At 53.6% G+C, this 27,785-nt stretch overlaps 1 protein-coding gene and 1 long non-coding RNA gene across 3 annotated transcripts in view; both read left to right on the top strand.

Annotated features, from left to right (window-relative positions):
* The window catches only part of IGF1R (insulin like growth factor 1 receptor), a 121,809-nt gene that overhangs the window by 38,055 nt on the left and 55,969 nt on the right, over positions 1-27,785 (top strand). The window lies entirely within an intron of this gene.
* LOC118679207 lies at positions 22,244-25,852 on the top strand. Its single transcript, XR_004975178.1, has 2 exons — positions 22,244-22,912; positions 25,446-25,852. It is a non-coding gene; the product is annotated as an uncharacterized LOC118679207 (long non-coding RNA).

Raw genomic sequence — 27,785 nt, 5'->3', positions numbered from 1 at the left:
TAATGACGCATTCCTTTTTTACGAATATTAACTAGTGGAGAGGAGGGGGGGACGGGGGGGGGGGAGAGCTGAGCGCTTTTCCAGTAAAAAAAACAAACACAAAAAAACAGCAATGGCTGTGTATTGATTTGCTCGACTGAGCTTGTCTCCTGACTGAGGGGAGTGAACGTACACTTCGTTACACTCCTGCCGTCACAAAGCCATGGCCGTGCATTTGTTACAAAAATGGGGCTAGCGCCCTAGCCCGTTGGGCTCCGTGGATAGAGCATCTGCCCACGGACTAAAGGGTCCCGGGTTCGATTCCGGTCAAGGGCACGTACCTCAGTTGCAGGCTCGATCCCCGGCCCCGGTCAGGGCGCGAGCAGGAGGCACCCAGGCGATGCGTCTCTCTCACATCGATGTTTCTCTCTCTGTGTGTCTCTCCCCCTCCCTGCCACTCCCTCCACCTCCTGACACCCTCCTTGTTCACGACAGCTTTCTGAAGGTATCCGACTGCCCTCCGCCCCCACAGCGTACCTGTCCTTTCATTCTACAAGTTCCTCTTCATGGACCTGTTTGTCAAACCTGGGTGTGTCCCGCTCGTCCGGCTGTAGATGGCCAATGGGGAAATGCTTTCCCTCTGCGCGCGGAAGTGAAAGTTTAAACCGTATCTTAAATATTTGTATTTCTGTGCGTTCTCCGTGACACGGAGTGATTAGGGTCACTCTGACATTTGATCGGGCCAAGCAGCGTGGCTCTCGGAAAAAAAATATATCCAGCAGGTGGATCGCGACGAGTTCATTCATTTCTGCGGCCCCCGCGTGTCCACCCTGCCTTTCCTTGCCGGAGTTTCCATCGGGCGGCCGCGGCCTCGCTTGTTACTTAATAATGCATGGTTACAAATTGTTTGTGTATGTTTGTAATTAGCCTGTGATAGCCATCACCCACCGGGCCGGCGACATTGTAGCGACGTAAAGTCACTTGCAATTATGCCTAGCAGGAAAATTAATTATGTAACCCTCTCCGACCGGGCTTGGCCCTGGCGATTAGATTTGGCTGTGACTGGGCCGGGCCGGGCAGGGGACAGCGTGGTGTGACCTTTCTCATTTTCCTGGACAGACTAGTTTGCCCCGTAATGTTCACTGTATCGCTTGGGAGAATGGTGGGCTTATTGTCGATTTAAAACATAAGGATTTTCAGGTTTTTGATTCCTGCTTTTAGAGAGAGAGAGAGGGGGGGGGGCTCCCCACCTGCATGGCTCAGGGGTTGAGTGCCAGCCTATGAACCAGGAGGTCACGGTTCGATTCCCCGTCAGGGCACATGCCTGGGATGCGGGCTCCATCCCCAGTGTGGGGCGTGCAGGAGGCAGCCGATCCATGATTCTCTCTCATCATGGATGTTTCTCTCTCTCTCTCCCTCTCCCTTCCTCTCTGAAATCAATACAAATATTTAATAGAAAAACAATTTAAGTTGATTACATAGTTACACATAATATTATTATAAACTTTTGATATCCACGGTAATCCCCCCCCCGCCTCATTACTAATGCCTATTTTCGCTTTTGTTCTTTTTTCTCCTCTTTATTCTTTTCAAAGAACTAGGTATATCTTACCTTCATCTTACTGTTTAATTTAATTCAGCATGTACTCTTCATTAGCTCGCTTCAGGTCTTCCTTTTGTTTAACTTCACTGAATCGAATGCCTGTCTCATTTTTGTTTTTAGTCTCCTTTAAAAATGTCATTTGCAGCCACGGGTTTTCTTCGGGAACAGCTTTTGGAGAATTAATCTCCTTTTGGTTATTTTCTAAATGGTTGGTAATGAGAATATTTACCTGTCCTTTGAATCTGAGATCATTTAGAACCATGTCGCTAAATTTTCTTTGGGGTATCATTTGATATTTTGTTTTATTATTTATTTATTTGAAATATATTTTTATTGATTTCAGAGAGGAGGGAGAGAGAGAGAGAGAGAGAAATATCAGTGATGAGAGAGAATCATGGATCGGCTGCCTCCTGCACGCCCCCTACTAGGGATCGAGCCTGCAACCCGGGCATGTGCCCTGACCGGGAATCGAACCGTGACCTCCTGGTTCCTAGGTCGATGCTCAACCACTGAATGTTTGATATTTTCTTATCTATGAATGTGGCTCTGAAATCTCTTAAGGGCTTCATTAAGGTTTCCTTGTGTCCAAGTCCATGACCAATCTTTAATTGTCTCGTGGGCATTCCAAATTATATCCTTTGTAAAATACAAAGCTTTCATTTTCTGTATTTAGTAAATCACGCTTATTGATTACGTTATTCATAGTCTCCAAATTCATGTGTACTTTAACTGTCAGTTAAGTACGTTAAAGTACCTTTAAAAAAAACCACTGAACAGTGAACCTTTTAATATGGTTTTCTTATTTGGTTTTGTAGAGAGAGAGAGGAAGGGATAGAAAGATAGAAACATGAATGAGAGAGAAACATCAATTGGCTGCCTGCCACATGTCCCCCACTGGGGATCGAGCCCGCGACCCTGGCATGTGTCCTGACCGGGAATCGAACTGCGGCCTCCTGGTTCATAGGTCGATGCTCAACCACTGAGCCACGCCGGCCGGGCCTTACTCTTCATCTTAATCACCATTTGTCTTGGGAATTTTCCCGTTGTCAGTATCTCAGGGTGTAAAGGCCGGAAAGTGTGTGGGTGGATCACTCCCGCGCAGCGGGCACCTTCCCTGGCGCCCCCGCAGGGCCCCCCGCGAGGCTCGTGTGATGAGCACATGTATTACTGCAGCGAGGTGCTATCGAAATAGCTCCATGTCCTTGCACAATTGCCAACACAAGTAAGAACCTGGAAATTGTTGCTATGCGTGCGAGTCAGAAGATTTCTTAACCGCTTGCGTCCTGAATTTGAAAACACTTTTTACACATTTTTTTTTTCAAGTTGTGCAGGAGTCAGATAAAGTTGAATATCTTCACAGCGTTTTGGGGTTGCTTGAGTGCATATGCCGTTGAAAAGATCTCTGTGGCCGGGCCGGCGTGGCTCCGTGGTTTAGCGTCCACCTAGGAACCAGGAGGTCACGGTTCGATTCCCGGTCAGGGCACATGCCCGGGTTGCGGGCTCCATCCCCAGTAGGGGGGCGTGCAGGAGGCGGTCCATCCATGATTCTCTCTCATCATGGATGTTTCTATGTCTCTCTCCCTCTCCCTTCCTCTCTGAGATCAATAAAAAACATATTAAAAAAAAAAGAAAGAAAGAGAAATATCTCTGTGTGTCAGGTCTGGGAGTTCAAGTGCCTGTAAGCTGGCCATTGAAGGCGCAGCCACCGTGGGACTTGCCGGGTGACTGCATGTGGCTGCCGGCGGGTCCCCCAGCCCCCGGGACTGGATGCTTATCGGCGCTGACCAATCTCGGCAGCCGGGGGCCACGGCCTGGGCCGCCACCCTCGCTTGCCCATTGCAGGAGGGCACCCTCATGTCTCCCCTTCTTAATGAGGCATTAAGGGCCATTTACATAGCGATAAGTACAGCCATTACCGCAGCCATGGCTTTCTGCCTAAGTCCTCTGCAAGACGGAGTGCACAATCTTTCTGATCGCCTGGCCCTGGTGTCTTGAAGGGCTGCCGATGTCCACAGCGATTGCTCCAACACAAGAGCCAGTATTTATTTGTTTGTTTATTTATCTATTTTAAATATTTTTATTGATTTCAGTGAGGAAGGGTGAGGGAGAGAGAGAGAGAGAAACATCAATGGTGAGAAAGAATCATTGATTAGCTGCCTCCTGCATGCCCCCTTCTGGGGATGGAGCCGCAACCCGGGCATGTGCCCTGACCGGGAATGGAACCGTGACCTCCTGGTTCATAGGTTTGATGCTCAACCACTGAGCCACACTGGCCGGGCTGGGGTTTTTTTTGCTTTTGTTTTGTTTTGTTTTGACAACATGGAGATTCCTGCTTGGGAACCCCAGCCCACTGCCGGGTTTGGAGTCGTGTTACGTAAGACGCCACACACATCTTCTGTTTTCGGTATCATCGGTAACAGACCAAGCAAAGGCGGGAGTGTTGAAAACGTGCGGGTGGGGGTTTGGGGGGGGCAGTTGCTCAACTCTCCTCTTGGCCGCCATCCTCTGCTTGCGGATGGCTCCTTTATTAAAACGTTCTCGGAGCGACAGATTCCGAAAAGCCGCCGCATGCCAGACGTCAGACTGACTGGCGGCGGGTGTAGCGCAGGGGGTGCGCGGAGCGGGACCTCCTGGGAGAGCCCGGGCCACGGCACCGCGTGTCCGCGCGTGGCCAGCCGCCCTGTCGTACGCGGCGGGTCCGGGTCTGGTGGCGCTTGTGTGGGCGGCGCCCTGGGCGACCCCTGTGCGTCCGTGGGGGCGGTTGCCAGGCCGCAGGGGCGTGCTGGGGTGTCATGGGCCTTGATGGCTTGAGGGCTCACGGAGACAGGGTGTTGGCACCCAGCGGTGGGTGCTGTCATCGCATCGCTGTCCAGATTCTGCTGGATTCCACGTGTGTGTCGGGGACAGACGCAGAGGAAGAACACGACCCAGAGCCACGAGGGGAGAGAGGAAGGCGCTGAAGAGTCCTGCATGGGAGGCTGGCCAAGGCGTGGCTCAGTGGTTGGGCATCGACCTAGGAACCAGGAGGTCACGGTTCGATTCCCGGTCAGGGCACACGCCCGGGTTGTGGGCTCCATCCCCAGTGTGGGGCGTGCAGGAGGCAGCCGATCCATGATTCTCTCTCATCATGGATGTTTCTCTCCCTCTCCCTTCCTCTCTGAAATCAGTAATAGCCTATATTATAAAAGGCTAATATGCAAATTGTCTCCTTGACTGGGAGTTCGACCAGGGGGGCCGGCCCGCCAACCGCCTGTGGCCCCTCCCCCCTGCCGGCCCGCCTGATCAGCCTCAATCAGGGCGAGCTGGCCAGCCCCCGTCCATGCACGAATTCGTGCACCGGGCTTCTAGTACATAATAAAGTATATGACTCGTAGTTAAAACAGGAGGAAAAGGGACAGTGGGCTTGGGCACAGCTTTCCCTTCGAACCCCTTTGTTTTGTCTGGGCCGCCAGCATCCCGGGCTGGTGGGAGCGCCACCTCCCGCCCGCGCTGTTATGACAGGGAAGGGGTGTGGAGTGCTCTGCCCTCTTATCTCAGGTCAGATCCTTAGCATTTTTTGCATATTTGTGTGTGTGTGTGTGGAGGGGGGGCGGGGGGGCGGGGGGATGTTTTCCTGAGAATTCGGCTGAAGAATAGACATTCCCCGAGTGCCTCCGGCTGCCTTCTCCCCATGCCGCTGTTTGGAAGACTCCCTCACCTGCCTCCTCACAAGGAGGGAAGTTTCAGGTGGATGGGAGGGTGGGTGTGGGAAACGAAACAGACAGAGGCAATGGTGGACGCTTGGGTCGCGGGCTGTCAGGTGGAAAGACACAGTTTCTCTGCTCATACGCGCTACCCTTCAGGACCTGGGATGAGTTTACGTGTTTTAAAAAACACACACGTATTTTTACTGATTTCAGAGAAGAAGAGAGAGGGTGAGTGAGAGTGAGAGAGAAGCATCAATGAGGAGAGAGAATCGTGGATCGGCTGCCTCCTGCACGCCCCACACTGGGGATGGAGCCCGCAACCCAGGCAGGTGCCCTGCCCGGGAATCGAACCGTGACCTCCTGGTTCATAGGCCGATGCTCAACCACTGAGCCACGCCAGCCGGGTACCTTGGATGACCTCACGTGTCCCGGAAACTGGGCTTGAGTCTCCTGGTACCTTCCTATGCACTGAGATATACTTTTTAGAGAGAGAATGGAAGGGAGGGGGAGAGACCGAGAGAGAGAAACATCCATGTGAGAGAGACACATCCACGGGCTGCCTCCCGCACCCTCGGATGCAGCCTTCAACCGAGGTACGTGCCCTGGACCGGAATCGAACCCGAACCCTTCAGTCTGCAGGCCGACACTCTATCCATGGAGCCAAACCGGCCAGGTCTCACTTTCTTTAAAAAAAAAAAAAAAAAAAAAAGACATTCGTTATTAGCAGAGTTGCCTCCTAAGTACTTGGTTTCATTAAGCATCACATTGCAAAGCTTCTCTCAACGGGTTTGAGTGAGGGACCCCGAGTAGCTGAGGTGACCCCTGTCGTCCCTGCCGATCCGCCCTCACCTCTCAGCTCACCTGAGGCCAAGGGCGTGCGTGGTCTCCGGTCCCAGCCGTGTGTGTGTGTGTGTCTGTGTGTTTCTTTCCAGCGCGGTTGTTTGTTTGGTCTGTGCCTGAAGGTTATCCTGCAGATAGATAAGCCTGAAAGAGGCCGGCCGCGCCTTCCACGCCCGTGACCTTGAATGGTCTTTCCGGGCGGGGCGGCCGGCCGCGGCTCCCGTGGTCTCAGGTATGTGTCAGGCCGGCCTGGCTGCGGCCCTGCGCACACAGGTGCTTTCGGAAAATTCCTTCCCGAAGGGCTTTGGGGATTTGCAAGTTCTCGCCGCTTGGTCGTGACCTTGTCCGGTTTCTGGTTTCACAGGAGGCTTTGTTTGTCGGGCCTCGTTGCTGCCGTCAGCCTTGTCCTGGAATCCCGGGGCGCCAGGGAGGGTGCCGCCTGGGTCCCGGGGTGTGCTGGGCGCCGGGTCAGGCCTCGGGGGTCCCCACGAGTGTGCATGTATGTGTGTGTGCGCGTGCGCGTGCACGCTGAGTCACACTTAGTTCCTCATCGTAGCCGGCATTTAAATTTCACAGTTGCCCCAGATGGAGTGATTCCTTCGAGCTGCTCAAAGCGTTTTCTTTCTTTCTTTCTTTTTCTTTTATTGATTTCAGAGAGGAAGGGAGAAGGAGAGAGAGAGAGAGAAACATCAACAATGAGAGAGAATCATGGATCGGCTGCCTCCTGCACGCCCCCCACTGGGGATCGAGCCTGCACCCCAGGCCTGTGCCCTGGCCGGGAATCGAACCTGGGACCCTTCAGTCCACAGGCCGACGCTCTATCCACTGAGCCAAACCGGTTAGGGCAGGTCTCTGTCTCTTAAAAACATCGGAAAAGCCCACCCCCGACCTCCAACCAGCTGTCTTCCTGCTGATGAATAGACAGCGACCCCCGGGGAGCAGGGGGGGAGCCGTTGGGTGTCAGTGCCCTGGGAGGACACGATCCGTTTTAAATAAGACGGAGAATTAGGTCTGAGCCTCACAGGCTGGCAGGGGCGTCGGCTCCCTGAGCGCGGGCGCGGGGGCAGCCTTCGGCGCGGGGCGCTGGGCCCGGAGTGGTAACGCCCGCCCGGCGTTCGGTACGTCCGCTTCGTTCAAGAACAGTGTCTTCAAGGTCAGTGTTTCTTGGCTGTGCGACAGGGTTCTGGAAATTCCCAGGAGAAGAAGCTGTGTGTTTTTTGTTTTTGGGTTTTTTTTGTTGTGTTTTTTTTTTTTTGGTCTGTTATGTAACCCAGCACAAATGAATGGGTACGTTAGCGCCTCGTGTATAGTAATGGCTTTTCAAAGGCAGTGGATTCTCAAACGCAGCTTTTCGATATTTAGACGGTGGGAAAAAATATTCCTCCGATGACTGAAGGTAGACTTCTAGCTTATTTTACTTCCTTTACTCAAGACACAGTGATAGAGCCCTGGCCGGTGTGGCTCAGTTGGTTGAGCCTCCTCCCGGGCACCGAGAAGTCTCCGGTTCGATTCCCAGGCAGGGCACCTGCCCGGTTGGGGGTCCTGCAGGAGGCAGCTGGTCAGCGTTTCGCTCTCATATTGATGTTTCTCCCTCTCCCTCTCCCTTCTTTCTCTCTCTAAAGAATTGATAAAAACACATTTTTTTTTAAAAAAAAGAGATGGTTATAGTCCTAGTAGGTTTGCTCAGTGGATAGAGCACAGACCTGCAGACTGAGGGGGTCCCAGGTTTAGTTCCGCTCAAGGGCACGTACCTCGGTTGCAGGTTCCCTGGCTCTGGTCGGGGTGTGTGCAGGAGGCAGCCACTCGATGTGTCTCTCTCTCATTGGTGTTTCTCTCTCTCTTCCTTCTACTCTACGAATCAATGGAAAAATTCCCTTGGGTGAGGATTCACAAAAAACAAACAAACAACCAAACAAAAGAAATCGTTATAGAGCATCGTCGCACTTTACAAATACTAGTTGACGTTTAACCTCTCCAGGTTAATGCTGTTATGCCCACTTTACAGATGGGAAGACTGAGTGTTAACAGTAGCACGGGACTGTGAAAACACAGTGATTGCATAGGAGCAGGCCACTGTGGAAAGACGGTGTTCCTAGGCCAATGCTCAATCACTGACCCACACCAGCCAGGCTATTTTTTTTTTTTTTTTTTAGCTTTTCTGATCGATATGGAGCAAGATCTCCTTGCGGTTTCCTTGGCTCACCTAACCGGACTCAGAATAATGATCCTTGTTGCAGGTAGCCCTTCCTTCTTGGTTTAATCATTAAGTGGGCGTTCAAAACATTTTTTTTTTTGAATGAACCAGGACAGACACCTATGGACTTTCTTGAACAGAGCACCCACTTGGAAGAAAGCGGCTCAAGCCCAACTGGTGTTGCTCAGTGGTTGAGCATCGGCCTATGAACCAGGAGGTCACGGTTCGATTCCGGTCAAGGGCGCACACGCCCGGGTTGTGGGCTCGATCCCCAGAGTGGGGCGTGCGGGAGGTAGTGGATCCATGATCCTCTCTCATCATTGATGTTTCTCTCTCTCTCTCTCTCTCTCTCTCTCTCTCACCTGCCTTCCTCTCTGAAAATCAATAATAATATCCTATAAAAAAAATAAACGAAAGAAAGCTGCTCAAGGTAGCAAAGGGCCCTACCCCTCGTGGGACCTGTTGACACCGTCGCATCGTGAGAAATCCTCTCCCTGGCTTGTGCCGGGGAAGCCGTCCAGGCTGGGGTGTGGATTTCACTCCCAGGGCTCCTTCGGAACGGTTCGGGGGAGGACATTGTTCTCTGGCCGGTGACCAGTCACACACATACCCAGCAGGTGCCGGCACCGGGGGCGGACGGAGCGTGGGGCGGTCGGGTGGGCGGCGAGCCCCCCAGTGCCACGTGAACGCTCTCCATGCCCGTGGCCAGCCGACCCTCCCCTTCCCCGCACGCCACTGGCAGGGCAGCTCCAGGCCTGGGTTCCGGGTTGAAATGGGACTATTTCTGGCCGTGATGACATCCCCTAAGCCTGCCATGCCATTTGGATACGCACGCGGGTGCCCGGATCCATCAGCGCCCGGAGTGGCGGGTCATGGGACCCGGATGGGGTGGGGAGGGCTCCCCGGCCCCCCTGGCCCAGCTCCTGGGAGGAGGCTCAGCATATGCACTCCCCTTGCCACCTCGGCCCCGGCTTTCCATCCGCAGTCCTTTCCCAGATCTGTCTGCCTCCACCCCGGCCACTCCTTGCCAACCTGACTTTCCTACATTGCTTTTCTTGTCTTTTCTTTTTTAAAATATATTGTTATTGATTTTCAGAGAGAGAGTAAGGCAGAGGGAGAGAGAGAGAAACATCAATGATGAGAGAGAATCATTGATCAGCTGCCTCCTGCACGCCCCCCTCTGGGGATCGAGTCCGCAACCCAGGCATGTGCCCTGACCGGGAATCGAACCCTGACCTCCTGGTTCATAGGCCAACGCTCAACCACTGAGCCACACCTGCCAGGGCTCTTTAGTCTTTTTTTTAAGTTTCTCAAGACAGAGGACCTGGGCCCACAGCTAACCTTTTGCAGCTCACTCACTTCCCTGTTCATTTGCCTTTGTCTAGAATGGAAAGACAAACAGGCGAGCCTTTAAGCCTCTCGCGCCACGATCGCCAACTTTTTCCTTTGTGCGTAAGGTCTTACATTATTTGGAGGTTATGCCTTCTGTATTTATCTTTGAAAGAAAAAAAAAAAGAACACCTCCCAGTGTTTGCAAGAACGCCTTGTTCTGTGCAATGGCGTCCGTGACTTTTTTTGTTTTTTGTTTTTCATGTGGAGCCATGGAGGGGAGGAGGGGGTGATAAGGTTGGTGTTTAGCTGGGTAGCCTGTTTTGTGTGTGTGTGTGTGTGTGTATTGTTTATTTTAAATATATTTTTATTGATTTCAAGGAGGAAGGGAGAGGGAGAGAGAGACAGAGACAGAGAGAGAGATAGAAACATCCATGATGAGAGAGAATCATGGATCGGCTGCCTCCTGCACGCCTCCTACTGGGAATCGAGTCCACAACCCGGGCATGTGCCCTGACCGGGAATCGAACCGTGACCTCCTGGTTCCTAGGTTGATGCTCAACCCCTGAGCCACGCTGGCCGGCTGCTTCTTTGTTGTTGTTGTTGTTTTTTAAGGCAGAACCTCACAACGGCAATGCAGAGCATAGTCACCGTCATCATGTATGGAGCGTACTGCTCAGCAAGTCAGATGTCACCGTCCCGGTTTCTGGGGTGAAGGTGTGGTGTTCACCTCCCTGGCCTCCCCACCTCCCAGCCCCTGACCCCTGCTCCCCTCCTTGAAGGAGACGGTGTCCCTCCTTTGCAAATCGAGAATTCTGTTCTTTGCAGAGAAGGAGATAGGCCACTTCTTAACGGTAATTATATGCCAGCGTGACTTCTGAAGTGGCCCTTTCAAGCTATACTATTGGAGGTCTTTGCTTTTTAATTGGAGCACGTGCAAGAGGCAACCAGTAGATGTGTCTCTCTCACATCGATGTTTCTCTCTCTCTCTCTCCCTCCCTTCCTCCCTCTCTCTCCCCTCCTCCCTCCCTTCCACACACCCTCTCTCAAGATCAATGGGAAAAATATTCTTGGGTGAGGATTTAAAAAAAAAAAGTTTGCTTTCGCTTTTGATTTTTTGTGGGGGTATTGTGTGCCGATATTCTGTGCCGAAGCAACAGAAGAATTGGGGGTTCAGTCAGCGTCGATAGCTGGTTCAACTGCAGGTTGACGTTCCCCAGGCTGCTGGCCCGGATGTGGCTGTGAGCTGGGCCTGGGTAAACACGTGCGGCTTTGTGGGCCATTGTCTGCTGCTGTATTGATTGCTCTGTCCTCCTGAGAAGCCCAGCCTGTCCCTTCTGTGTGGACACAAAGCCCGGCCTGTTCCCCAGGGCCCCTCGGGGGAACCTCTGGGACATGCACCTTCTCAGATATTCCTGTCTGCCACATCCCTCCAAATTACTTCGCCCTTGATCCCAAAATTCCATTCAGAGTTCAATGTCCTGCCCTAGCTGGTGTGGCTCGGTGGATAGAGCATCAGCCTGCAGACTGAAGGGGTCCTGGGTTTGATTCCCGTCAAGGGCACATGCCTGGGTTGCGGGCTCCATCCCCAGTGGGGGGCGTGCAGGAGGCAGCCGATCCATGATGATGAGTCTTTCTCGCCATTGATGTTTCTCTCTCTCCCCCTCTCCCTTCCTCTCTGAAATCATCAAAAAATATATTTTTTTAAAAAAAGTTCAATGTCACAAGAAGCGTCTTTGTCCAAAAGAATAAATGCTGACTCAACAGAACCGCTTGTCGGTGGTGGGCAGATGTGAGAATTACCAGACAGCCCAAAGCTTCTCTGTGAGGAGAGGAACCCAAGTATTTTGGGAGGAAGGGAGAAAAAAAAATCTGCTCTGGTCCCTAACAGGATCCATGTTAAAAGCGTGTTTGGTGCCCTGGCTGGTTTGGCTCAGTGGATAGAGTGTCAGCCTGTGGACCAAAGGGTCCCGGGTTCGGTTCCGGTCGGGGGCACATGCCTGGGTTGTGGACTTGGTCCCCATTAGGAGACGTGCGGGAGGCGGCTGATCGATGATTCTCTCTCATCATTGATGTTTCTGTCTCTTTCCCTCTCCCTTCCTCTCTGAAATCACTAAAGATATATTTAAAAAAAAAGTATGTTTGGGCATTTGACATGCGGATGGAGGCCTCCGAATGTCTCAGGGCTTATGGGGAGTCTGTGTGTGTGTGTGTGTGTGTGCGCGCGTGCGCCCCTGTAATCACTGAGCAAGGGGGCTTAGTCCTGCCCTTGAAGTCACTAAGAAGACTCGTTAATTCCAGTTCTAGCGGCCGCCACAATGCGTTTTTCTTTCAAGAGAACGGAGACCCTTCCCACGCTTGTTTTTTATTTTTATTTTTTAGAATTTGGTGAATCCTCGCCTGAGGATATTTTCCCGTCGATTTTTAGAGAGAGTGGAAGGGAGAGGAGAGGGAAAGACAGAGAGAGAGAAGCATCGATGCGAGAGAGACACATCGACTGGTTGCCTCCCTCACGCTCCCTGACCAGGGATGGAGATGGAGCCCGCCATTGAGGTACATGCCCTTGGCCGGAATTGTACCCGGGAGCCTTCAGGCCGCCAACCGATGCTCTATGCGCTGAGCCAAACGGGCGAGGGCAATACCTTATTATTTTAGCTTTGTTCTCTAGGAATGGTTAAAGAGTCACGGGTTTTACGTCTTATAAAACGTATCCCCGTGTGTTAGTAAGTTAAAAAGATAACCATCCGCAGATGATGCTGTTAGAATTACGTGCTTCTGGGAGACACGCTCTGACTCCGACAAGCACGTTTTATAGACGCTGTGCCCTGAGACCCACGACTTCAAGATGGAACGTGCCTAACATTGGGGGTAGCTTCTTCCGTCTGTCCGTGTGTCCTTCCTAGTAATTTGCAATCCCTGTTTATTTTGGAATTTCTAAGAAATATACTGTTATTGATGTCAGAGAAGAAGGGAGAGGGAGAGAGAGAGAAAAACATGAATGATGAGAGAGAATCATGGATCGGCTGCCTCCTGCACGCCCCCTACTGGGGATGGAGCCCATAACCCGGGCCTGGGCCCTGATGGGGAATCGAACTGTGGCCTCCTGGTTCCTAGGTCAACCGTCACCCACTGAACCACACCAGCCGGGCACGATCCCCACATTTTCACCGCTCTCTCCCCTGCCTGTGTCGGGGCAACGCGCTGTGACCTCAGAGCCACGGCCACCCCAGCTGTGCCATTCAATGTGGCTCCTGCTTCCTCAGTGGCCTGGAGGGGTGACTTTCCCCCTTCAGGGATGTCACCCGTTGTCTCTGCCGGCTCCAGGAGCTCGATGCTGGCCCCGGGCTGTGGTCAGAGCCCTGCCCATGAGTGGCCGTCGCCCGGGCAGCCGTGACGAGCGCCATGAAGCCCACTCAGGGGGAAGGGACGCCGAGGCCTGCTGTTTGCACGGGGAGCGCGGTGTGTGCGGGGCCCGGGCTGTGCGCAGGGGCGCTCGGCCAGCCGGGGTGGCACATGTTGGGCTGTTACTTAGTAACGCGGACTTGTTTTCCTTTGCGCACAGGCCACCTCTTGGCCCCGGGTGCCCCCGCCAGCTTCCTCGGAGCGCTGATCCAGCAAGTGAGGCGCTTTCCGGGGTGGGGCCCGGGGGGTTCATTCAAAGCGCACCCCGGGAGGGTGTGTCCCTGGGGCAGACAGCCTCCCGGCCCCTCCCCTGGGGCTGTGCTTCTGGTTTTTAAAGTAGCATATGCACCGCCGTTCACTCGGGAAACAAGCGCTCTGATGCGGTGGGATGGGTGAAGCGAGACCCTTACCCAGAAAGAGACTCCGGGAGGCAGAGGCAGACAGGCCAGCCCGGCCGGTGTGGCTCAGTGGTTGGCACCGGCCCATGACCCAGGAGGTCACGGTTCGATTCCCAGTCGGGGCACATGCCCAGGTTGCAGGCTCGATCCTCATCGGGGGCGTGCAGGAGGCAGTCGATCCACGAGTCTCTCTCATCATCGATGTTTCTTTCTCTCTCTCTCCCTCTCCCTCCTCTCTGAAATTAATAACAATATATTTTTTTAAAAAAAGAAACAATTGGATGGTTAACAGGAGATGTTTGGGAGTGGGGCCAGAGACAATTTAGCTCTTAAAATGTCACTAGGTCCCTATCCATCCCATGACTCACACCCCCTCCTTCCACGGGCCCCTCAAACATGGACCCTGGGTGCCTTTCCTTTATGTGTAAAGCGTGTTCAGGGTCATGGGAAACCCACAGAGACCCACAGGCCTGTAGCTCTCTACAGAAAAGCACTCCCCCAGGGTCAGCGGTCTGAGACAAGGTTTCTATTTCTTTTGTTTGTTTACTTTTTAAAGATATATATTTTTAAAAATATCGGCTGCCTCCTGCACGCCCCCTAAAGGGGATGGAGCCCGCAACCCGGGCACGTGCCCTGACCAGGAATCGAACCGTGACCTCCAGGTTCATAGGTCGATGCTCAACCACTGAGCCACGCCGGCCGGGCAGGACAAGTTTTTCACTGTATTTTACTTATTTCTTAATTGGCTGGGAGTCCAGGTGCAGCCCCCGGAAGGTGTGGGGGGGAGTCCAGGTGCAGCCCCCGGAAGGTGTGGCCGGGAGTCCAGGTGCAGCCCCCGGAAGGTGTGGGGGGGAGTCCAGGTGCAGCCCCCGGAAGGTGTGGCCGGGGGTCCAGGTGCAGCCCCCGGAAGGTGTGGCCGGGAGTCCAGGTGCAGCCCCCGGAAGGTGTGGCCGGGAGTCCAGGTGCAGCCCCCGGAAGGTGTGGGGGGGAGTCCAGGTGCAGCCCCCGGAAGGTGTGGCCGGGAGTCCAGGTGCAGCCCCCGGAAGGTGTGGCCGGGAGTCCAGGTGCAGCCCCCGGAAGGTGTGGCCGGGAGTCCAGGTGCAGCCCCCGGAAGGGGTGGCCGGGAGTCCAGGTGCAGCCCCCGGAAGGGGTGGGGGGGAGTCCAGGTGCAGCCCCCGGAAGGTGTGGGGGGGAGTCCAGGTGCAGCCCCCGGAAGGGGTGGCCGGGAGTCCAGGTGCAGCCCCCGGAAGGTGTGGCCGGGAGTCCAGGTGCAGCCCCCGGAAGGTGTGGCCGGGAGTCCAGGTGCAGCCCCTGGAAGGGGTGGGGGGGAGTCCAGGTGCAGCCCCCGGAAGGTGTGGGGGGGAGTCCAGGTGCAGCCCCCGGAAGGGGTGGCCGGGAGTCCAGGTGCAGCCCCCGGAAGGTGTGGGGGGGAGTCCAGGTGCAGCCCCCGGAAGGGGTGGCCGGGAGTCCAGGTGCAGCCCCCGGAAGGTGTGGCTGGGAGTCCAGGTGCAGCCCCCGGAAGGGGTGGGGGGGAGTCCAGGTGCAGCCCCCGGAAGGTGTGGCTGGGAGTCCAGGTGCAGCCCCCGGAAGGTGTGGCCGGGAGTCCAGGTGCAGCCCCCGGAAGGTGTGGGGGGGACCTCTCTCTGGGGTTTGGCGTCGTTCCCCGAGACTTGTTCTTGTCGCCCTCGGCCTGTTTTCCTGACACTGGCTGCCTTTGAAGAGGCTCTGGCGCTGTTGTGATTTAACCGCAGAGCAGGGGGTTTCACAAGCTCCGCTCGCCGTCTCCAAATCGGGTTCTTGTCTCTCCGGCTGTGGGTCCCTGGGCGCAGGCGGCGGGACTGCCTGGGGGGGGGGGGGGACAAGCACGCGAGGGGAATGGGGAATGGGTGGATGCACGTTTGCTGCTGCCGTTGGGGGGTGGGGGGGACGCCTGGCAGGAGTGTGTGGGACCTTGAACCCCTGTTCACAGCCCCGATGTGCCAAGTGGGAGTATGGGGCCAGGGGTCGGGGGGGTTAGAGCCCGTGTTTTCTGGAAATGGAGCAGCCTGCCCCCTCTCTCTCTCCACACCTGTGAGATGGTGAAGACCCGTCTGGGTTTTGCAAGAGTGGAGAGCAGACCAGTGAGTAGCTCTGCTCACCTCACCTCTGGGGGAGAATTGTTGTTGGTGGTATGAGTCCTCCCCGAGGATGTCTTCCCGTTGAAATTCTTAGAGAGAGAGGAGGAGAGAGGGAGAGACAGAGGGAAACATCGATGTGAGAGAGACACCTCGATGGTTGCCTCCTGCATGAGCCCTGACCAGGGCCCGGGCCTGGGAGGAGCCTGCAACCCAGGTACATGCCCTTGACTGGAATCGAACCCGGGACCCTTTGATCCCCAGGCCGACGCTCTATCCACTGAGCAAACTGGCTAGGGCTGGGAGAGAATTTATTCTTAATGTGCCCAAAGTCAGTTCTGGTATCAGGGCAACGAGAATGGCTTCATTCCGGTCTTCCAGGAGGTCACGGTTCGATTCCCGGTCGGGGCACGTGGCCGGGTTGCGGGCTCGATCCCCAGCATGGGGCATGCAGGAGGCAGCCCGTCCATGATTCTCTCTCATCATGAATGTTTCTCTCTCTCTCCCCCTCTCCCTTCTTCTCTGAAACCAATAAAAAATAATAGGTTTGTGTTTTTTTTTAAGTGGACAATTAGAACAATTCTGTCGTTCCTGGAGCTGTGTTGCCACGGTCACCCCAACATGGGTGTCCCCCCATTTGGCTGCCGTTAGGTAGACGGACAACCCCCATCTTACCTGCCGGGAGAGGACTTGGGTTTTTCATTTCTTCTTTCGTCTTTCAATGCCGGGGAGGTGGGGCGGTGGCGTGTGACTCAGCAGACGGGAATTGTTTGAATAACAGGCCGGGCCTGTGAGCCCTCCAGCTGCTCCCAGCACACAGCGCTGCACACTGCCCTCCGTGTTGGGGCAACAGACCCCGGGAGACCCCGAGAGGCCCCGGGCGGGCGGCTGCGGTCCCTGCAGGAGGCACCCGGGTGGGGGCGTGCGAGGGCATCTCTTTGTTTCCATTGTTTGCCCTGTGCCTCGGAGAACAGGGCACAGACCGGGCGGGTTCCTGCAGCCACTGGGCAGAGCGGGCTTTTTATGAATGAGGCCCGGGACGGGGAGGCGGGGGCGGTGAGGGCTTGCCTTACACCAGCCGTTGGGTAACGCGTTTCATTCACGCCCAGCCATGGAGCTGGGCTTAGATTTTTTCTTTTTAATATATTTTTATTGATTTCAGAGAGGAAGGAAGAGGGAGGGAGAGAGAGAAACATCCATGATGAGAGAGAATCATGGATCGGCTGCCTCCCGCACGCCCCCTATTGGGGATGGAGCCCACAACCTGGGCCTGTGCCCCGACCGGGAATCGAACCGTGACCTCCTGGTTCCTAGGTTGACGCTTAACCACTGAGCCACGCCGGCCAGGCCGGATTAGACTTTTTTCCAACTGCCAGTAACACAGAAACCCTGAGCCTGTGTGCGCATGGATATATTTGTTTGGGTGTGTGTACATTTATTTGGGGGAGATAGCAGGAGAGGTGACGTGGAAGAGCGGGAGAGAAGGCTGTCACCCATGGGGGCCTAAGTCATTTCTCTGTCCCGATGCCCCCCGAGAGGAGGCAGGCGGGGCCCCTCTGCCCAGAGCCGGAGCCTCGAGGTGGAGTGCAGATGGGGGTGGGGAGGGGGTGACTCCTACCTGGGGTGTGCCCAGGTGTCAGGTGCCGGCATCCCAGCCCTGGTCCCCTGTCCTGTCCCCCGTGGGCAGCTTCCTGTTGGTGGCCCCAGAAAGCCATTGTTGTAGCCACTGGAACCTGAGTGACCACCCCGGCCCCCCTCGTCCCTGCCTCAGCTTCCTGCCGGGGGTGAAGGAAGAGGCCAGGCATTGTCTTGGCATCAATGACCCTCTATCAAAACAAACGCCCAGCGAGGGGGGCGGCCTGGTGCCAACTGCCTGCGTAAGCCCGGGCGGCCTCGTTCCTCACAAAGAACCCTCAGGGCCTGGATGGGGCCCTTCTGGGGGGACCATCCTGTGGGCAGAGAGCAGTCTACCCCCAACGTAAAGCAAACTCCAAACCAGCACCCCCCACCCCCATTGCTAGCTGCATCTCGGTGCTTTAAGATACCTGAGCCCAGCCGGTGTGGCTCAGTGGTTGAGCATCGATCTGTGAACCAGGAGGTCATGGTTCGATTCCCGGTCAGGGCACAGGCCCGGGTTTCGGGCTCCATCCCCAGTGTGGGGCGTGCAGGAGGCAGCCGATCCATGATTCTCTCTCATCATTGATGTTTCTCTCTCTCTCCCTCTCCCTTCCTCTCTGAAATCAATGAAAAAAAAAAAAGTTACGGTTGAGTGGCTGGAGCCTCTCTCTCTCACTGGCACGTGTGGGAATAAGGATGAAATAAACAGCTTCGGAGAGGCGTTCCCTGAACTCCCCGGGGGAACTCCCTCGCGGGTTTGCGGCGTTGCGTAGAGATTAGCCGGCTCCCACGGGTATCTCGTATCTGGTCCTGGTCGTGGACATGCGCTGAGAGCCGGGAGCGAGGCCACTGCGGCCGGAAAATCCATCCTCTGCCATTCGTAGGACACAGCCCACGGGGCGTGTTGACCGGCCTGCGGCCCCACTAAGCACGGACAAGAGTTGTAGGACACAGATGACTCGCTGACATGATAGTGAATATCACCCAAGTGGAAGTTTTTATAGCATCTCATGGGGTGTGTTCTTTTTTTAATTGTTTTTTTAATCCTCACCTCAGGATATTATTTCCATCGACCTAGAGAGAGTGGAAGGGAGGGAGGAGGAGGAGAAAGAGAGAAACATCAACATGAGAGAGACACATCCATTGGCTGCCTTCCGCACGCCCCCTACTGGGGATCCAGCCCGCAACCCGGGCTTCTGCCCTGACTGGGAATCAAACCGTGACCTCCTGGTTCATGGGCTGACACTCAACCACTGAGCCACACCGGCTGGGCGGATGTTATTTTTTTTAATGTTTGAGGTCTTATTTTTTTTTGGGGGGGGGTGCGTTTAAAGACATGAAATATAGGTGGTTTGGGAAAGGTGTTTGGGACAGACTGGCACCAGAAACATGGAGGGTGGGATGTTCCCGTGAGGAGCGCCGACCAACCCAAGGTAAGGCCGCATTCGTTGGTTAAGATTTATTAATAATGAAGATAATTTTTAGAAAAGTAATAAGGTATCGGTATCTGTGATAATTAGATAATTCCAACTACATAGCCTTCCATTAATTCTGAAAATTGAAGCGGAAAGAGTTCCATTTTCCTTGTCAGTTATGTTTACCTCCCTCCAAAATGTGGGCTTCGTTGGGAGTAATCATTTCACTTTGATTTTTAATATCGCCAATGCCCCAGTTTTTGCTTTAAAAGCACAGTGGGTGTAAGAAGGACTGTTTAGCTCCCTGGGATTCCTGTGTCACCAACACAGGGGACTTAGAAAGCGGATGAGCACCCTGGCTGGTGTGTTCAGTGGTTAGAGCGTCATTGAAGGGTCCCGGGTTCAACTCCCTGTCAAGGGCACGTACCTCAGTTGCCCGTTCGCTCCCCACCCCTGGTCACGGACCATATGAGAGGCAACTAGTTGATCTGTCTCTCTCACATCAGTGCTTCCCTCTCTCTCTCCCTCTCCCTTCCTCTCTGAAATCAATAAAAAAAAAAAAATTTTTTTTTTTAGCCCAGCCATCATAGCTCAGTGATTGAGTGTCAGCCTATGAACCAGGACATCATGGTTCGATTCCCGGTCAGGGCACAGGCCCAGGTTGCAGGCTCGGTCCCCAGTGTGGGGCGCGCAGGAGGCAGCCGATCCGTGATTCTCTCTCATCATGGATGTTTCTCTCTCTCCCTCTCCCTGCCTCTCTGACATCAATAAAAATATATTTTAAAATATACAGATATATTTTTTTAAAGTTAAATTCTGAAAGGAGACATAATGCTTTACATTTTGGGACACAAAGGGATGTGTTTCTGTTCTTCAGCCCACACCTTCCTTTTGGTTTCAACCTGGAAAAGCAAGGCGTGCGAAAATATTAGTCCCTCCGACTCCATTGTTGCAGCGTATCCCAATTTCAAATCATGGCGGACGTGTCAGGAAGAGTTTCACAGAGGGAGAAGGGGAGGGGGAGAGAGAGAGAAACATTGATGTGAGAGAGGCACATTGGCTGGTTGCCTCCCGCACGCCCCTACTGGGCATTGAGCCCACAGCGTAACCATTGTATCGTTTGGACCTGGGAGCCCACAGCCCTGCGCCCGAGAAAGCAGCACTTTCTGGGCTTGGCCGAGGTCAAGGGCACCGGAAAGTGTGTGGAACAATGGCCGTTGTCTTTAAAGGGCTTCGTCCCTTTCCCGTGTGGCAGCAGCCGCTTCCTGCTGCTCCGTGTCTAATGGAACTGCAGCAGTGAACTTGGAGAGATGGGCGGGGGGGGGGGGGGGAGCCGCTGCAGGAGAGGGGGCCGCCCCTGAAAGCAGGCCTTTGTGTGCGCTGGGCTGGGCCCGTGGCACCCGGGGCACAATCGGCTCTTGTTTGTTTGGGGAAAGCGAAGGCATCCTATCGCAATTATTTATGGAAGAGAATCGGTGATGTTTTTGGAAGAGGTTGGGGGTGGGGGGGATGCGGGAGGGAAGGAAGGAGGGACGCTCACCTTTGGCCCCGTCCACGCCAGATCTGTCCTTGGGGTGTGTGTGGGGGGGGGATGTTGGGGGGCCAGAGAAATGAGGGCATCCCCGGCTTCGGGCCCAGGAGCAAGAGGCAGGATGGGCGAGGGGAGGGGGCCTTCCAGACCCTCTTTTGTTTGGGTGCTTTCCTTGCACCGTGGCCCACACTCCCCCCTGCCCCACCCCCATGTTCACTGCTAGACTTGGATGTCCGTCCATTGTTGCTCTTCAGAGTTTTAACGAGTTCCATGCCCCCGCGTGGATACCCCAGAGATTGGCCCTGTTTCACCAGGGACTTGCCGAAGCCACTTTCATCTATGGAACATTCTAGCTTTTCTCTCTGCTCCTCAGAAGACACAGATATCGCCCTGGCCTGTGTGGCCCAATGGCTTGGCCATCTTCCCAGGAACCGAAAGGTTGCTGGTTCAATTCCGTCTGGGCTGGATCCCCAGTAGGGGGCGTGCAGAGGCAGCTGATTGATGATCCATTCTCACATCTCTCTTTCTCTCTCTCCTCTCCCATTTCCTTTCCTCCCTCTCTAAAAATCAGTTATAAATATTTTTTAATATGTATTTTTATTGATTTCAGAGAGGAAGGGAGAGGGAGAGAGAGAAATATCCATGATGAGAGAGAATCATGGATTGGCTGCCTCCTGCACGCGCCCTACTGGGGATTGAGCCCACAGCAGGGGCATGTGCCCTTGGCCGGAATCGAACCTGAGATCCATGATTCTCTTTCCTCATTGATGTTTCTCTCTCTCTCTCTCTCTCTCTCTCTCTCTCTCTCTCCCCCCCCCCCCTTCTCCCTTCCTCTCTGAAAGCAGTAAAAAATAATAAATAAATAAGTATACTTAAATACCTAATACAGTTACATAGAACTAAGTGTAAACTTTTCAGGGGTCTAGATCTTTTCACAACTATACGTTAAATCAGCGTACACATTCAATGCAGAGGAAACCAGCAAACAAAAAGCCAACCCCAACAGGAATTGCAGGACAGACCTGGCTGACGTTTTACTGCCACTGAGTCAGCCCTGGAACCGTGACTAAGCTACTAACCTCGAAGGCGTGAGTCCCTGCGAGTTATAGGGAGCCTCCCGCTGGCATTTCAGTCGGCTGTTCGCTCTAAGGGTTGTAGAGCCTCCATAGCACCATGACATGCCACGTAAACTACATGTCCGTATGTTAAATGTACTCTTTTCCCCTCTCCATTTTGCGGTTGCAGCCACTAGAATAACCCACTTTGCTTCCGGTGAGTTTTCTAGGTAAACGTGGGTGCTAAACTCACTTGGGCAGCCCGAAGTTCTTAAGAAGGGTTAAATAGATGAACTGGAAGATAGAAGAGTAGATCATACTTAAAGTGAGCCACAGACAGGAGTTAGTAAGGGGGGCTCAAGAATGGGCAGAACAGCTCCCGGTGTGGGAAGCAGTACACGGTAACTGGCCGGCACGTGCCTGGTGTTTGAGACCCCGTGTGGGCTTGGGATCGTGGCCCCGTTTGCATGCCTCACGTTTAGTTTTAGCGTTTACTGCTTTTAGCATCACTATGTCTAGGCCTTCTCCCTGGAATTGGCTGTTTCAGGTCTACTCTGGGCTTGGAAGTGAAATATTTCATCCTGCTGAAAGTGTATATGCGAGCGAATATAAACGTAGCGGGCGGTGGGTTTAGATGAGTGACACGTAATCATGAATACATAGCCACTGTGGCCGCCTTGTTACTTACTATACTGGATGTTGGGTCTGTAACCATTTCTGTTTCTTTTTTTCCTTTTCTTTTTCTTTCTTTCATTATTACCTTTTGTATTTACTTATTTGTTTGTTTATTTTTGGTAACCGTTTTTGAAAGGGTAGCATGTTAGCTGAGGGGTGAGTAAGACAGGGGTGAGACGTGCATCCCTGGGGCCAAGGGGCCAGGACTTGAAGTGCCAGAGGATGGGAGGGCCTGACCGGCGTGGCTCAGGGGTTAAGCATCCACCTATGAACCAGGAGGTCATGCTTCCATTCCCGGTCAAGGCCACGTGCCCGGGTTGCAGGCTCGGTCCCCAGTAGGGGGCGTGCAGGAGGCAGCCGATCCATGATCCTCTCTCATCATTGATGTTTCTCTCTCTCTCTCTCTCTCTCTCCCTTCCTTTCTTAAACCAATAAAATATATATGTACATTTTTTAAAAGGGTGGGAGGGAATTTACTAGCTCGTCCCACGGAAACACATGCATGTTACATACATGCATGTTCCCATATATTCCCGGCGGCCTCTGCATTCCAAGGCCAGGCCGGCCTGGGTCCCTCCCCCGCCACAGGTCAGTGCTGGTGAAGTCACCAAGGGTGTCCAAGGTACAAAAGCCCCAGCAGAGCCTGTTGCACATGCGAGCTCCTCTATGAACGATAAATAACAATTACCAGGCAAGCCCGGGCAGAGCAGCTCGGGGAGGCTGTACGAAGGGAGATGCCAGGCTTTCCGGAGGCGGCAACATCCCTCCCTGTCGGACAGCAAGGACCGTGCCGACGCATCCCCGCCACCCTCCCTTCCACCCTCGGGTAGTTGCCCCGCGTGGCCCCAGCGCAGGCGGCCCCGGAGCAGAGCCCGTTTGCGAGTGCGGGGCCCGGGCAGGCATCCCGGGTGATGCCCGGTCCTGCCCCCGGCCTGCAGGCCAGGACAGAGCCCTGCTCAGCTCGCCCCTCTCCCGGTGACGCGTGTGGCAGGGAGCAAGTGAGGACAGGACCGGGTGGCTGTGCCGGCTCCGCTGATGTCACTGCACTCATCACGGGACCGTCAAGTGCTGCGGGTGAGAGTTCCTGACTTCTGAGATGAGAATGGCGGGCCCCACTGAAGAGTTGCCATTGCATTGGGGCCCGGCCAGTGCAGCTCAGCCGTTCAGCGTTGACCCAGGAACCCAGAGGCCGCCGGTTCGATTCCCGGTCAGGGCACATGCCAGGGCTCCATCCCCAGGGAGGGGCGTGCAGGAGGCAGCTGGTCCGTGATTCTCTCTCATCATCGATGTTTCTCTCTCTCTCTCCCTCTCCCTTTCCTCTCTAAAAAAAAAAAAAATCAATAAAAAAATATTAAAAAGAAAATACTGTTTTAAAAAAAGAAAGAAATTGCATTTGGGCCCATTGGTCCTGGAAGTTGGTATAACCTCCTGGTGGTGAGCCACTGGGTTTCTCATTGGTGTGGGTTTGTAAAACCTGTTCACTTCCTATTTTTTTAAAATTTTTTTATTGATTTCATTCTAGAGAGGAAGGGAGAGAGAGAGAGAGCGAAACATCCATGATGAGAGAGAACCATGGACCGGCTGCCTCCTGCACGCCCCCTACTGGGGATGGAGCCTGCAACCCCGGGCATGTGCCCTGACCGGGATTCGAACTGTGACAACCTGGTTCACAGGTTGATGCTCAACCACTGAGCCACACTGGCCGGGCATCGCTTTCCCTAGTTCAGAATGGGATGGGCATCTGCCCCTCTCAGGAATGTTGTGCGTGTAGAGGGCGTCGGACAGGGCCTGGCGTGTCATCCGTGCCCATCAAGCAGCCGGTCATGGTGGCCGTGGCCGACTCCTCGAAATCATGAAAATCCCCAAATCCCTCCCCCACGTCTGAACCCTGCCAGTCGCCGAAGCTTGATCGATATTTATTGCATCTGATACTTGTGTGCGCACACGGAAAGCGCCCACCCGTGTTACAAACGCCACCCCACGGTAGCACCTCCTCGTGGATAGGACTCGCTGGCTGTGGGAGAGCGAGGGGTGGAACGTGTAAGCCGCCTTTTCCTCGCGACGCTGTCCACGTTGCCGCTGAAATTAAAGATGTTGGGAAAGCCGGGAGAAACCATTTACTATTCTCCTTCGTAATGGGTTTCCTGGAAGCAAGATGGCATGTCCGTGAGCCGCCGTGAACGATGCTGCTGCTGTGAGTTACTGGCGAGGAGCGTTGACCAAGAGCGGAGAGAGTGACTAAGGCTGACCCGTGTTCCATATTCCTGGGGAGGACAGACTCAGGCTGCACATCTGTAGACTTCCCCTGGGGTTAGCTCTCCTCCTGCTCTGCCCTGTACGTAACGGGAGATTGCAGGTTCTTAGGCCTCTGGGGGAGGGAGGTGGGAGGTGCCAGGAGCCCGTTTGTGTCTCTTCGGAATTTTCTGTTGTTGCCCTGGCCGGTTAGGCTCAGGGGTGACCAGCAGACAGACCAAAGGGTCTCAGGTTCGATTCCCGGTCAAGGGCATGTACCTGGGTTGCAGGTTCAATCCCTGGCCCTGGTCAGGCCTCATGCAGGAGGCAGCCAATTGAATGGGTACCCCAAGTCCTCTGCAGAGTCATTCGGGGTCCCCCCTAAAGCCAGGACATGCCTGATGTGACTATGTATTGCATCTAGTGCATCTTGACCTCCCCGTCCATGACAAAGTAACCGATTCCGTGAAATGCCATAGAAAGTAACCAGTTACGTTCAATGCCCCGTAGAATCCTTTCTTTTATAGGAACTTGATGCTTTAACTACGTGAGAACAATGACTCCAAGCCCTCGGAAACACTTAGTTACAACCGCTGGCCTAATGGCGCATTATTCTTATTCAGTGAAACAGGTCCCCAGGGCTGCTTAGGATCCCGATTCTTGTTATTGTGCCAAGCCTTCCCCGGAGAAAAACTCCATACATTAAAAAATAATCCCCAATTCAGACTTTTATGCAAACGAGTCATTTTGCCGCGCGCCCAGCTCCATTTGACCACATTCGGTGCGTGGAGGGAGAGAGTATTTTTGCGTGGCTACTGCCCTCAGTCCCCACAGTCCTTGCCCTCCACGCCTTTAGCATCAGCCACGTCTGAGATAACGGGAGGCTAAGTAACTGAAGTATTGACCTGTCATTTAAAATAAATAAATAATATATATATATATATATATTAATTGATTTCAGAGACTAAGGGAGAGGGAGAGAGAGAGAGAAACCTCAACGATGAGAGAGAATCATGGATCGGCTGCCTCCTGCACCCCACCCTGGGGATGGAACCCGCAACCGGTCATGTGTCCTGACCGGGAATCGAACCGTGACCTCCTGGTTCGTGGGGCGACGCTCAAGCACGGCGCCAGGCATTGTGGGATAATTTTTAACATTTCTGTCGAGTATTCATGCTGCTGTAAGGAGCTGGAGGACACTGCAGCTCTTGGATCCCGGGAGAGGCAGGCCCCGAGGGCTCCCGCTGCTTGGGGACAGTCTGTGACTCGACAGCTTTTCATAGGCAGCAGTGACAACCTTGAAAAACCCGGGGTGACTCTCAGATTGACGTCTGTTGCCTCGAACTTTTTCGTTTGTTTGTTTAATGCATCTCAGTGGCAGAGACCGGATCGCCCAGCCTCGGCCGCTGCTGCGGTGTTTGCGTCGCTGTGTTTTGGTGAAAACTGACGCCCTCGCCCTTCTCCCGACGCCTTGTTTTTGATCGGAAAAGGCTTTATTTATGGAAGTGATTGAGTGTGAAAAGCAAAGCAGAGGTGCATCGGAGGGCTGGTTCCCGGGCGCTGTCACGAACGGCCCGCTGATCAGACGTCCGCCAGGACTAGCTCAATACACTCTTCTAAGACGGAGACAGCGAGGGTGGGGTGGTCCTGTCCTTTGAGGTCTTGCTGCGTCCAGGCCTGAAATGCTCTCTCCCCTCCCTTCAGCCGAAACACCCTCTGAGCTCGGGCCCGGCCTCACCCCTCGAGGGAATCCGGTCTGTCCTATAAAGTGATGTAAGTGGCGGTTCTTCGTGTGATGTCAAGGCAACTGATTGATTCGGTGTTCTTGTCGACCTGGTCAGCCCGGTTTGGTCCAATCTCAGAATGGGTTTCCAGGTAGACAGGTTACTTTTTTTTTTTTTTTTAAATAGGGAGATCTGTTTTATTTTATTTTTTATAAATATGTTTTTTTTATTGATTTCAGAGAGGAAGGGAGAGGAGAGGGAGAGATAGAAACATCAATGATGAGAGAGACTCATTAATCAGCTGCCTCCTGCACGCCCCCCACCCCACTGGGGATTGAGCCCACAACCCCGGCATCTGGCCTTGACCGGAATCGAACCCGGGACCCTTCAGCCTCAGGCCGAGGCTCTATCCATTGAGCCAGACTGGCTAGGGCTAGATTACTTTTTTAAAAAATATATATTTTTTTATTGATTTCAGAGAGGAAGGGAGAGGGAGATAGAGAAACACCCATGATGAGAGAGAATCATTGGATCGGCTGCCTCCTGCACGCCCCCTACTGAAGATCGAGCCTCCAACCCAGGCATGTGCCCTGAACGGAATCGAACCGTGACCTCCTGGTTCCTAGGTCGACGCTCAACCACTGAGCCACACCAGCTGGGCTAGGCAGCTTTCTAATGTTTGTTTTCTACCTAAGTGGGTGGGGTATAGTATTTGCATTGGCTGTTTGGGGGAGGTGAGTGATCCTGTCGATGGCAGGGCCTTCAGAATCTCATGTGAATACCTGGACAACAGTTCGCATTGCTGAATGGCCTATTGATAGTCGTAGTCGAAAAATTTTCCGGAAATTGCACAAAGGCTTTTTTGTTGTTGTTTTAAGGGAGAGAGGAGCGGGAAGAGGGCTCCTCGGTTCCAGAAGAATCTTTAGGGCAGTTATAGGCTCTTAGGAAGCATCCTGTAATAGTAACACAGATACGTACGCTTCTATCACATAAGCCATTAATCATGCTCTTGACAGGGAGGTGATGTTCCAATTTTGTTTGTTTTTTTTCTAAGCAAATCTTAAACACTGGAGCTTTATTTTTTGTTGTTTTGTTTTCCTTTTTTTCTTTTTATTTATTAAGAAGTCATTTGGAGCCAGTCACTTAACCTGTTTTTCATAAACGTGCTAGCCAAAGGCAGCCAAAACAACACCCATGCCTCCATAATTGGGGTCCTCGAGTGAACTTACGTGTTAGATCATGATAGCTCTTGTAATCGCTGGAATTATCCCTGTTGAGTAACCATTCGGACCCTGAAGTCAGGACTTATTGATTATGACCAGATGTCTATTCTGAGGACTCTCTGGATGCCATCTCCTAACGCAAACCCTCTTAGCCCGGCCACTGTGGCTCCACGATTGAGTGTCAACCCAGGAACCAGGAGGTCACAGGTTCAATTCCCGGTCAGGGCACATGCCCGGGGTTGCGGGCTCGATCCCCAGTAGGGGGCGTGCAGGAGGCAGCCAGCCCATGATTCTCTGTCATCACTGATGTGTCTGGCTCTCTCTCCCTCTCCCTTCCCCTCTTTGAAATCAATGAAAATATATTTTATTGTGTGTGTGTTTAATCCTCACCTGAGGATATGTTTCCATTGATTTTTAGAGAGAGTCAGAGACAGAAATATCAATGTCAGAGAAACACATCGATGTGTTGCCTCCTGCACGTGCCCTGAGCAGGGTCCGGGCCTGGGAGGAGCCTGCAACCGAGGTTACATGCCCTTGACCAGAATTGAACCTGGGACCCTTTGGTCCACAGGCCAATGCTCTATCCACTGAGCAACACCAGCCAGGGCAAAAATATATTTTTAAATGTTCTTTGACACCTTCAGAGATACTGAACATTTTTCAACACTCGCCTTCCGGGGTAGACAGGATCCCTCGCCTTCCTCATTGTTGACTTGGCCACAGAGTAGCCCTTAAAGGAGGACCAAGCCACGTGCCATTTCCTGGCTG

This window comes from Myotis myotis, unplaced genomic scaffold, assembly GCF_014108235.1.
Source record: "Myotis myotis isolate mMyoMyo1 unplaced genomic scaffold, mMyoMyo1.p scaffold_m19_p_23, whole genome shotgun sequence".
In the NCBI taxonomy this organism is placed as follows: domain Eukaryota; kingdom Metazoa; phylum Chordata; class Mammalia; order Chiroptera; family Vespertilionidae; genus Myotis; species Myotis myotis.
This window is presented reverse-complemented; position numbering and strand designations above follow the sequence as displayed.